The sequence below is a fragment of the Triturus cristatus genome, chromosome 1_1 (assembly GCF_964204655.1).
Source record: "Triturus cristatus chromosome 1_1, aTriCri1.1, whole genome shotgun sequence".
Classification (NCBI taxonomy): domain Eukaryota; kingdom Metazoa; phylum Chordata; class Amphibia; order Caudata; family Salamandridae; genus Triturus; species Triturus cristatus.
This window is the reverse complement of record NC_140579.1, coordinates 907,580,750-907,593,849: the sequence shown is the minus strand read 5'-3', so window position 1 is coordinate 907,593,849 and position 13,100 is coordinate 907,580,750.

Here is a 13,100-nt window from a genome sequence, read left to right as displayed (position 1 = left end):
ATTTGGAGCGTTCTAAGATATTTGAAGAAGTGTGCCGGTAGGACCATTGGGATGTTGAGAAACGGGAAAAGAAATCTGGGAAGGATCACCATTTCATGATAGACATTCTGTCTAAGAGTGAGAGGGGGAGACTAATCCATCTTGCAATATCTTCTTCTAATTTAGTAATGGCGCTGCCATAATTGTCTCTGAACACTAGCACACAGTCTGTATGTATTTGAATTTCCAGATAGTGCACCGGGTCAGTAGACCACCTTAAGGGAAAGTCTAAGTCTTCAGGGAGCGTCGCTGGGGTAAGAGGATATATAGCAAATTTTGCCCAGTTAATTTTCAATCCAAAAAACTCTCTGAATCTCACTATTTTGCATAGAACTGGGGACACATTTTGGGCTGGGCCACGAACATATAGGAGGGTATCATCCGTATAAGATGAAATAATGAGGTTGTACCCAGGGAATCGAATTCCCCTATGGCTATGGTATTCTCGTAGTGCGCAGGCCAGTGGCTTCACCACCAAGGCATAGAGGAGCAGGGAGAGCGGACAGCCCTGTCGAGTACCTCTAGATATCGCCAGGGGGGTGATGACCACATCACCCACCCGCACTCGGGCCATGGGGGCCATATATAAAGTGTTGACTAGGCTTAGGAAAACACTTCCCAGCCCCATTTGTTCCAGGGTCAACAACATGAAATTCCACTCCACCGAGTCAAATGCTTTTTCAGCATCACAAAAAATTGCGGTGGCCTTGGTGTCTGGTTTAGTAAGTTGGATTGCTCCAAATACTGTACGCAGATTGTGCGTAAATGTGCGTCCTTGTATAAAACCAGCCTATTCCAATCCCACAAGGGTTGGCATCAGAGGGGCCAGACGATTCGCCAACAACTTAGCAAAATATTTTGTGTCTACGTTCAATAATGAAAGTGGTCGGTAAGAGTAGCAATGCTGCGGGGGTTTTCCGGGCTTCATAATGACAACCAAGAGAGCCTCTCACACCGTAGGGGGCATGGAGCCTCCCTCGGCCATCTCCTCAAAGAGTGTTAGTAAGTGAGGGGTAAGAAGTTCTTTAAATTCCTTGTAGAACCCCACCGTAAGCCCATCTTGCCCCAGCGCGCCACCGGAGTGCATTGTAGACAGGGTAGCATGTAACTCCCACGCCTCAAGTGGACGCAACAGGTGTTCTCTGTGAGCGTCCAATAGCCAGGGCAGCCTAATATACTCCAGGTATTCTAGCATGTCGGAGGGTGCATTGTGGGACTTAGCTTTGTAAAAGTCAGCATAGTATAGCCGGAAGCACTCTGCCTATGTTATCAGCATCAGCAATCTTTTGGCCCTTGTCTGTCGTTAATTCTATGGGGTGAAAAGCAGCTCGGCGCCCCTTCATGAGATTCGCCAGGGCTGTGCCGGGTCGCTCCCCCTCTCTGTATGTCCTTGCTACTGCATATTTACCCAGTAGCTTAACCTCCCTATCCGCCTCAGAGTGATATTCCTCCAGTGTAGTCTTAAGGGTGTCCGGCAGTGAGGGGTTGTTGTTTCTTGCGTTTCTCTTTCCAGCCTAGCCAGGGTTTGTTCTAAGAGAGCCAGCCTACCCCTAATCAATTTCAGTACCCCCAAGTGTTTAGAGATTGCAATGCCTCGGACATATAGCTTGGAGGTCTCCCAGATCGTGGCAAAGTGCGGAACAGAACCCAAGTTGGTAGCAAAAAAGGTTTCCATTGCCTCCAGCATTTCCGCCCTAAAGGCCTCATCTAATAATGCATAAGGGGGAAAGCACCAGGTGAATGGGGGGGGGCGCTTGGCAGCAGTAGCTAATATTAGTGGCACAGGGGAGTGGTCAGAATAGGTATGCGGAAAGACCTCGCAGTCTAGGATACTACATCTAAGCGATCCCGTCAGGAACCAGTAGTCAATCCTGGCATGAAGTTTATGGGGCGCAGAATAATGCGTGTAGCCTCCCGCCGCCGGTGAGCGGGAGCGCCAGACATCTACCATATTCAGCTCAGTCAGGGAGTCCAAGATTGCCTCAGCTGTCAGAGATCGGCATCGTCGTGGTCCACCAGAGCGATCTAAGTCAGGATTGAGTACGCAATTAAAATCGCCCCCCCCCTATATCTGTGGTATATCAGGGAGCTGTCGAGCCAGGACCAGGAGGTCATGGAAAAACTGCAGACAATCGTGATTAGGGCCATGTACATTGATACACTATGTATTCCGCACCTCTCCCCTTGCATCTGGACACCGAATATCTACCGTTAGCATCTGTATGTAACTCTTCTAGGGTGAGTCGGGCTGTGGGATTAATCCAGGTGAGAACCCCTCGTGCATGTGTAGTTAAGCCTGCGGCATGGAATGTGCCACGGATCCTGCCTTGGGTCTGCAGGAGACTTGCTACGGGGAGGTGCGTTTCTTGCAAGGGTGCTATGTCAATATTATGCCTAGTGAGGTACGACATGACTTTGCTGATTTTACGCTGGTCGTTGAGGCCTCTGACATTCCAGGACAGGAACTTCAGCCTATCCTCCATGTCCTATAGTAGTGAAAAGAGAACGATGCAGCTATAGCGTCCCCCCGCTCTCTGGTGATCATACCGGTTACAGGGTGATGCCGTCGTGTATCCCCTAATGTGTGTTTCTCATACCATTGTATCATAGTGATCCAAAAAATCAAGAGCAAAATAAATAAACAGAAAACCACAACAATCCCCTCCACCCCCTCCCACGCCATACCATCCCAAACCCAGCAAAGTCAAATTTCCCTCCTTCCCTTACCCTTAAGAGAGTGTGGCAACTAGCCATGTAGTGTGTAACACGCAGGCGCGGATGTTACCTAAGCACTACGAGTAACCATCAGCATAAATCCACATTATAATAAATGTAGTAAGGCAATCAGACTCTAAAAGCATCCAACTGAGGAAGCGAGTATCATAAGGGCTCAATGCAACTATCTATGTTCAAACAATCTAAAACAACCCCTCAGGAGCTAACCCAAAAGTATAACAAGGACCACAATAGTCAAGTAATAAGGCATAACCATTCACCCAAGGAGCACACAGACCACAAATACTTGTGGAAAGTCCAGGTGGTTGCTTCCTCACGCAAGCTCTTCACTGGTCGCTAAGTGCACTTATGGTGAGTAGTCCAGGTGACTCAGAGACTATTGGTTCAACCCTTACTGTTAAAGAGGAACTGTATGTCAAGTTTCAAAAAGTGGAACCTCCACAGTTCAGACGTTTTAGTCATTGTCCTCAAGGGAGCCCTCTTGTGATCCGCCTGCCGCTGCAGCTAAATTCTCCTGCGCTGCATCGTGTTTCGACTTCTTGAGTAGGTCTTTGAGTGCCTTTTGCAGTGTTTTCGTGTCTGTGAAGATGCGTGAGGAGCCGTTCAGATTCACCCTCAATTTTGCTGGGTACAGCATGGCGTAGTTGATATTGTGATCATGGAGTTGGCGTTAGAGGGGGTTAAATTGTCGTCACGCTTCTTGTACTTTCATCGTAAAGTCTGGGTAAAGCGAGATCGCTGAGCACTCATATCGGAGTTCTCCCAGTTCTCTGGCGTGTCGTAGGGCCGTATATCGATCCCAATAAGTAAGCAGTTTTGCTATCATTGAGCGCGGTTGGGCACCCAGAGGTGGATGAGGACCCAACGAGCGGTGGGCTCTTTCAATTGCAAATAAGTCTGAGAAAGTTTTGCGGCCCAGCAAGGTGATAAGTAGCTTTTCTATAAATTGTTCTGCGTTTCCCATTGGGGTGGACTCTGGAAGGCCAGTGATACGAATATTGCTTCGGCGGGAGCGAGCTTCCAAGTCTTCTGCTTTATCTTGCAGGGAGGTGAGGGTTTTAACCATTTGTGCCAAATCCGTCTCGGACTGGGCCTCTTCGACCTCCGTGATTCTACGGTCTGTCATATCTATTCGTTCTGTTTGCTTGTCTAAGTGTTCTGACAGCCTGTCCATACGATATACCAGGGAGTCGATCTTCCCATCCATTGTCGACAGGCTTTTCTGTATTGTTGCAAACATTTGTTTGACCTCACTCGATTCCTCCTCTGAGTTGTCCGCTCTGGTGTCTGTGGAGCCGGCCCTCTCTGTTTCTTTAGTTTTGGTTCCCCTGGCGTCAAACGGGAGCTTCGTCTGCGTTTTGTCCACTCTGCCCATGGTGCTAACCTTATACCAGAAAGGGGTGAGACTGTCTGCCTGGTCCGCAGCAGGTGGGCGAGGCGGCTTGGCACTATTTACATCCGCCTTCTCCAAGCACGCAGTTAGAGCCGAGGTATAGGGCCACCTATATTCTGAAGGATCAGGTCTTGTATGTTGCAGTAGCTCGCAGGGCAGCATGAAGCAACAGGGAGTGCGCGGTCAGAGCGCTCTCGTGGGGAACCAATAAGTCGTCCAGCTCAGCGATCCCCTCTAAAGTAGCCCACGTTCAAAGGGTGAGTCGCAGGGGCCTTTAGACTGGGAAGTACGCCACTGTAAGGGGGTGTCCGATGCGTGGGGGGACCGGGATGCCGCCACGTCCCCCGCCTCCAAGCAAGAGGCATGCATATGTGTCCAAGGCCTCCTCACCTTTATGGTGCGTCGCAAGGAGTCCAGGGAAGCCAGCTGACAAGCCCACCGGCGCAGGATCGTTGCAGGCATATCCCTCTCTGTAGGCTTGTAGACTTTGCCCCAGTGCTGCAGGTCAAAACAGGGCACCCCTCTCCCACAGTGGGTATCGCTTTCCTGGAGGAGGGCTCCGGCCAGGACAGGCATCCTCCGGTGTGCCCCAGCAGCAAGAGAGCCAGCAATGCTGAGCAGAGGTCCGTCTCAAGCGCACAGGGGGTCTCAGAGGGCCCCGCCCGCCGTCCCAGTCAGCAAGCCATGCAGGATTTCTTCTCCAGGGAAGAGGCACACGCTCCCGTCATGGATTTCAGGTGGGGCCGTCAAGTTGGTGCTAGAGGTAGAGCACTCAGCAGCGCCGCCTCCCAGAGGGGCCCAAATCAGAGCTCGCCAGGCCCTGCAGTGTTGCGACGCAGCAGCATACCGTGTCTAGGCCTCCCAGCAGCGGGAGTCCGCTCTGTCAGCAGGGGACTTATGGTGGCTGTCGGAGGAGAGCACTCCAGGTGGAGGTCAGCGCCGGAAGGGCCCCGATGGTTCCAGGAGGTGGTAGCTCGTAGTGGAGTCTTGTCACGGCAAGGAGAGGCCCGATGGATGTGAGGCTGTCTCTGCCTTCCGCTCTCGCGGTCAAGGACCGCAGCGGATTCCGGTCGTTCTGGGGTGATTTTTCTTTCGAAGAGGGCAGCGGCTAATAGATCTCACCCAGCGGCATCCGAGTTAGGAGCAAACGTTCGGCCCAAGTCAGTGATTGTCAGGATAAATTAATCATGGTGCTGACTGCTCACGAAGCTTGTTCGCTAAGCGGCCATCTTGCGCTGCAGCAAGTTCCGCCCCACCCATCTGGGCCCCAATACTTATATTCCAAAATCCTTTGATCTCTTAGGCAGAGAGTGTCAGTTCCCAGCCAAAACCAGTTCTGCCTTCTTTGGTGTGACTTCCTGGCAGAAGGTGGAGACGGCATGGTCAGAGGCAGACCAGGCCCTTTGAGGTGCAAGGAAATATCCCCCTTCCCCATTTGCAGCCCAGGTCTATTCAGCCCTTTCCTGACCCACCTGGATAATCTGGAGCCACTCCTGCTCCCCAGCCTTCTGTCATCCGAAACCCAGACAGGCAATATACATTCCAGCAGAGGCACACGGGATGACTGAGCAAGAAAATACCTAGTTTCTAAAAGTGGTATTTTCAAATACAGAATGTAAAAATCACCTTCACTAAAAGATGCATCTTTAGATTCTGATTTCAGGCATCCTAAACTTTATTTTCCTACCTAATTCCCAGGGGCAGTTATGTTTATAAGATGTTATAAACAAACTCCCCATTCTGTCCTATGGGGAACAGGTAGCCTTGCAAAAGAGAAAAACGTAATTGGACGTAATTCACTATCAGGACATGCCACACTCACCAGGGCATGTCCTACCTTTCACATACACTGCACCCGGCCCACAGGGGTACCTTGGGCTTACCATAGGGGTGGCTGACATGTAGGAAAAGGGAAAGTGAGGGACTGGCATGTGTGTGCACTGGCCAAGTAGACATGGCAGTTACAAACTGCATGCAGACTCCGCAATGGCGGGTCTGAGTTACCTTTTCAGGGATAATCACGTGGGTGGCACAATCAGTGCTGCAGTCCCACTAGTAGCATTTGATTCACAGGCCCTGGCACACTCAGTGCACTTTACTAGGGACTAACAAGCAAATCAAATATCCAATCATGGAAACACCAATCCATAACACAATTTACCACAGGAGCACTTGGACTTTACCACTGATCAGCAGTGAAAAAGGTGCGCAGAAACACTACGCCAGCAAAAACAGAGTCAACACCGGGAGGTCAGAAAGCAAAAACTCAGGGGAAACACGCCAAAAGATGCCAAGTCTAACAGTACCTCATTTACAAAGCACATGCACAGCATCCGGTTTCCCTATTTAGGTGTAACTGCAGTTTTCAAAGATGCTCTAAATTGTGGCTGCAAACTCAACAGAAGGTTGAAGGCCACCAGTAACCTCTCAGGGACATGGAACACTACATAAATAGTGTATACAGATCGGTTTATCTCTCAATAATCCAGAAACTGCTTTAGGCCTCGCAAGGAGCATGGAAAGTACTATATAAATGACCGCACGATCATAAACAAGATAAGGAAGATCGTTTAATATTTTATCACAACTCCCTGTTCGCTCCAGAACAGACATATCATAAACACTTATTTTTAGGTTAAGGATTTGGCTGCTCCTACTTATGAAATGCAGACTTTTGGTTATGTCATTCTTATTGATTTTCCAGGCTTCTCCCCAAGCACCTGTAGCAAGTCAAAAGGGGTTTCTGAAAAACCTGGACTACTGCCTCTTTAAAGACAATCCTATCTTTCCATTTACAAAATGCTGCTAGTAAGGCTCCTTAGTGGATAAATGAATATATTGCTGAGGTCAGTGCGAAATCTGTGCATTGCAATCCCATTTTTAATAGGACACTGAGTGGGTTAATACACCTGCTGTGTGTAACTGCTAGTGTAGAGTGCGATGTGGTGGACTGAATGGATAACATGGATATTGACAACCAGGATTTAGATGCACTGACAGAGCATTCTTGATCCTAGTACTCGCATATCAGGGTCTGGAGTGACATGCAATAATACTGCTGCGTGTCGCTTGCAGTATTGGAATACCAGGTATTCAACAGAAATGTTGTGGCAGAGCTGTGTATGGGAAGCAGGAGCAGCTGGCATTCTACAGACAAGGTCTGAGCTGTACTAGTAGAGCTGTGAGTCACAGCACCTACAATAGCAGACATCTCTGGTAGGAGTAAGGTGCAAAAACAACTGTGCTTTGGTATCCGCCTGGAATCTTGAGGGTGCTTCTAGGAAAGATCAATGTACCAGCTAAGTGTGTGCAAGTCCAAATGCTGACATAACACAGGCTGCTTCAGTCCATTGCTTGCGATTCACTGCCAGAGCTTTCGCAGCGGTGCTACCGAGCACAGAGCAGTGTGTGGGTCTGGTAATGTGGAATATCAGTAGTGGGTCAGGTTTTTTAGCCAGGTAGGGTTTGGGAGTCAATCCAGGCTGGGGCTTGCCATTCCTCTTGTATACTGCCAGCGGTGGCTCGCACAGGTAAATGCTGTGTGGCTGTGAGGCGGGGCGGGGTGGGGTGTAGTGGAATCCGACATACGACGAGAATGTGAAAACTAACTAAATACAACCACTTACCTTGTGCTCGCCGCATCACCGAAGTCTGCGATGCGGCAAGCACAAGGTAAGTGGTTATATTTATTTATTTAGTTAGTTTTCACATTCCTGTCATATGTCGGATTCCACTACACCCCACCCCGCCCCGCCTCACAGCCACACAGCATTTACTTGTAACTGCTTTGTGTGATGAGGACAGCTTGCACTGCTGCTGCCTTTGCAGTGTCTGTTCTGGGATCATGAAGGAACCCTACCATTATACAGCCCATACTGCTATGTGTGCCTGAGAAAAGCTTCGAGCTGTGTTTATGCATAGACATATGGGGCTGTGTCTAGTCATGAGGCTGTCATAGTGTATAGGCTGACTGCATATGATGTCTGCCCTCCGGAATGTGATGTCTTCATCTCTAACATCTGTAGCAGAGTGGGGCGACTGCGCACCCCAAGCCAATCGCACTGCTAAGGCAACTTTGCCACATTAATTGAAAATTATTCCTTCGTTTTGACTTAGTTTAAAGCGTATATTAATTTCTTCTGGACTCAATTTTTGTGACTTTCAACACATATTAAATGTTCCACACGCGGGATCTTCGCAATTTCCCAAGCTTCTCATACCCAAGTTGTGCCTCTCCAGGCCTCTTTCAAGAACACGACAAGTGCGAGAGGTTCGTCGAAGCAGTATTTATTAAAAGACCCAAAGCATTTCAGGCTTAAAAAAGCTCTTAATCAGGGGTAACTGTGAATAACAATAAATTACAATCAGACTGTGAACATCATATTTATACATATTAGATCACTATATCATGTCAAATGAACCCCATATTTTCAAATTCCCACGTATTTATCACATCCTAAGTACCTTCACGGGTTTTCCTTTACTTATAACTAGCCATTACCGCTATTTCGAAAAATGTCTTCTCTTTCCAAAATAAATACTTTCATTATTAGTCGAATACCTAGTTCCCCATACTAATGGCCAGACCATCCCCACTATTGAAACTAGCGTTCTCTCTTTTGTCCCGTCTTTCTTCCACTCCATGCTGTCCCGGTTTTTCGTTTTCCTCCCACTAATCTCTCCCTGTCAAGAAAATTCATCATCATCTCACCCCCCATTTATTCACACTCTCTAAACATACACTCTCTCTAAACACCATTCACCTACCTGCACTCTCTCGCATTCACCTACTTTCCTCATCCATACATCCATACATCCACACTCACACGCTCGTGTGAACGCTAGTTTCAATAGTGGGGATGGTCTGGCCATTAGTATGGGGAACTAGGTATTCGACAACTAATGAAAGTATTTATTTTGGAAAGAGAAGACATTTTTCGAAATAGCGGTAATGGCTAGTTATAAGTAAAGGAAAACCCGTGAAGGTACTTAGGATGTGATAAATACGTGGGAATTTGAAAATATGGGGTTCATTTGACATGATATAGTGATCTAATATGTATAAATATGATGTTCACAGTCTGATTGTAATTTATTGTTATTCACAGTTACCCCTGATTAAGAGCTTTTTTAAGCCTGAAATGCTTTGGGTCTTTTAATAAATACTGCTTCGACGAACCTCTCGCACTTGTCGTGTTCTTGAAAGAGGCCTGGAGAGGCACAACTTGGGTATGAGAAGCTTGGGAAATTGCGAAGATCCCGCGTGTGGAACATTTAATATGTGTTGAAAGTCACAAAAATTGAGTCCAGAAGAAATGAATATACGCTTTAAACTAAGTCAAAACGAAGGAATAATTTTCAATTAATGTGGCAAAGTTGCCTTAGCAGTGCGATTGGCTTGGGGTGCGCAGTCGCCCCACTCTGCTACAGATGTTCACACTGATGACTTGTGGGCATGTCATCCAGCCAATTAGCACGCATAGATTGATCAAACAAATGAGGAGTACTATGGATTATGATGGAAGAATGGTGTGCATCCCAACACAACTTTTGTTCATCTCTAACATATTATGGTAGCAGTCCTAATTAGTTTAGGCTTGGTGGCTATAATACAAATAACTTCTTTAGCAATGTTTATGATATGTGATTATTAATAAATTTACTGTTTAATCGTGCACTGATTTTGTTTTTTATTCAGTGATATCACGCCCTGTGATGTCTTCAGAGGCAAAGGTTACAAACATCGCTTTCTGTAATGTACCAGGTCTGATGGTGTGTGATGTCACTTCCTGTGATGTCATAGTGGGTCAAAGGGCATGCGATGCCACTTCCGCTACCTCTAACATTTTTGATGAATGGACGTCCATACTATCTGTGCAAGGGACTGTCAGAAAAATAGAATATCCTCCACTTTGAACCCCACTCAGAATGGCAATAAGCAAAGGAAGTATGTGGTCGAATGAGGAAGCTTTGAAAAGAAATTGCCGGTGTTAGAAATTGGGGTCTCTAGTTGGCAATGGCTGGCGCCAATGTCCAAATAGGGACCCTTCGTCCTAAGTTAGGGCATGTGGGCTACCCCCTTTGACACCCCCTGCTCAACCCTGTGGTAACGTAGCACGAGCAGTTAGGTCTATCTCAGAGGCAGTGTGTGAAGCATTTATGACCATGCACAATAAGGCAGCAACGACACTACAAAAGGACACAACTCAAGTAGGTATAGAAAAATAATATCTTTATCTAAGGTTTAACTCAAGACTCTCAAAGCGTTTTAACAAGCTACAATGCACGTAAGCCAGTAGGGACTCAAAAAGGCAATAACGTATTCACCAGACGTGACACTGACTGAGTTCAAGGCCGGGGCCTACGCGACCCGTTGCGCACCAGATACCTGCCGTTGAAAGGGGACACAGCACGCAGCTTCTCGAAGAAGCGGAGACGGTGACAGGCGGACTCCCAGCGACCACAAGTCTTGGATGCTGGGGTCTGCAGCGTGCACCCTCAATGATTCGGGCACTCGGGGACAGGCGGGCTCTCAGCGGCAGCAGCACGCGACTGCAGCAGCCTGGGCTGGTTGTGGCGATGACTCTCGTCTTGCAGCTCCGTGGTGGGCTCACAGCGGCAGCAGCTCTCTCTTAGCTGCGGCAGCCCACGAGACGAAAGCGACAATCCTCGACAATGGTGAACAAGATGCAGACTCACAGCGGCGGCGGCAGCTCTCCATTATCAGCGACGGCATGCAGGACAAATCACGATGAGGCAACGTTGGCAAAGGTGCGGGCGATCAGCGGCAGCAGCTCTCTCTTAGCTACAGTGGCCCACAGGATAGATCCCAATGATGCAAATTTGGCAAAGGTGCGGACACTCAGCGGCAGCAGCTCTCTCTTAGCTGCTGCGGCCCACAGGACGAATCACGATGATGCAAAGTCGGCAAAGGTGCGGGCACTCAGCGGCAGCAGCTGTCTCTTAGCTGCGGCGGCCCACAGGATGAATCACGATGATGCAAAGTCAGCAAAGGTGCGGGCACTCAGCGACAGCAGCTCTCTCTTAGCTGCGGCGGCCCACAGGACAAGGGATGGTCTCGACTAGGCTGGCACAACGGTGGGCACTCAACAGCTACAGCGCTCTCTAAGCTGCAGCAGAACACACAGATTCAGCGATGGTTCCAAAGGTTCAAATTCAGGCGGGTTCCCAGCGGCGACAGCTCTCTCTTAGCTGCAACGGCCCACACAGATTCAGCGAAGGTTCCAGAAGTTTAAATTCAGCGGCGGCAGCTCTCTCTTAGCTGCAGCGGCCCACACAGATTCAGTGAAGGTTCCCAGTCCGCGTTCCTCACAGTAGAACTTGAGGCTCTGGATTGCTTGATGGTGGCCTCATCTGTAAGCAGAATTCCTCGCACAGGAATTCTGACGGCTGACGGGGTGAAGTCTAATGTCCCTGAGACTTCGGCAGGAGGCGCTCTCGATTCAGGTCCTCGGGTAGTTTATTCAGCAAGCTTGGTGAAAGTTTCAAAAGTCCTTTCCTTTGTTCACTCGGACAGAGTTTCGTCCTGACATCCAGAAGAAACACACCTGGACAAGGTTCCAGTGCAGCGTTTTATACCTTTAAAGTCTTTGTTCTCTAAAGCCACAAATCACTAAATCCAGTCAGAACCAGTTTGGTGGGGTCGGGGAGCACTTGGTTTACGAGGCGACATCCTGCCCTTTCAGAATGCGGGGGTCTGCTATCAGACGCCCAGTGGGGGGGGGGGGGGGCATGGGGTGGAGCCATCATTCACCTTGCCAGGCACGGCCTTGCTCAGAACAAACAGTCACCCCTCCCCATGCTCTGAATACCAATCTCTCACTCCAGCCAGGTCTAACCCAGCTGGCCCTGCTGCTACAAAACCAGACGGTCAATACGCATTCTAGCAAAGCCTACAGGAAGGCTCAGGCAAGAAAATACCGCATTTCCAGAAGAGCCATTTTCGAACATGGGATATATAAATGGTTCTTGCTAAAAGGTGCATCTCAATGTCCTGAGCATAAACATATCACACTCGAAGTTCCTATCAGGTTCTGGGGCTCAGATAGGATTATTGAAGGTAATCGTTAACCTGCCCATTCTGGCCTATGAGAACGGATAGCTTCACGATAGTAACAGTGAAATGGAGGGTAACTCGCTATTAGAACATGCTACACAGACCTAGGCATTATGGTTATCCTAATTCATACAGTCATCTTTACACTGGGAGCATTCGCGCTGTGGCACTGATTAGCAGTGGCACGGTGCCCAGAGCATCTAAATCCAGCCAACATAAAAGATAGGAAGCGAAAAGAGGAAGGGAGACCCACGCCGATGATGCCAGGTCTAACATGCATCCCCTCCAGCTGAAATGTGGGGAGAACTAACCATCCCCTTGGGAGTTCTCATCACTAAGGCTGAAAAATCTGGACAGACCGTCAGCATTGGCGTGTTCTGTACCAGGGTGGTGTTCCGCCGTGAAATCCATACCCTTTAGGGAAATGGACCACCTCAACAACTTGGGATTCTCACCCCTCATCTGCATTAACCTATCTAAGGGGCCTGTGGTCTGTCTGAACCCGGAAGTGAGTCCCAAACAGGTATGGTCTCAGCTTCTTCAGCGCCCAGACCACAGCAAATGCCTCGCGCTCAATTGCACTCCACCTCTGTTCCCGGGGAAGTAACCTCCAGCTTAGGAAGGCTACCGGTTGGTCTAGTCCCTCCTCATTGATCTGTGACAGAACAGCCCCTATACCATGCTCTGAGGCATCTGTCTGGACAACAAATTCCTTTGAAAAGTCGGCTGCCTGAAGCACAGGTGCGGTGCACATGGCAGTCTTCAGGGCGTCAAAAGCTTTCTGACAGGTGTCAGTCCAGTTAACCTTCTTTGGCTGTTTCTTAGAAGTCAGCTCTGTCAAGGGTGCAACAATGT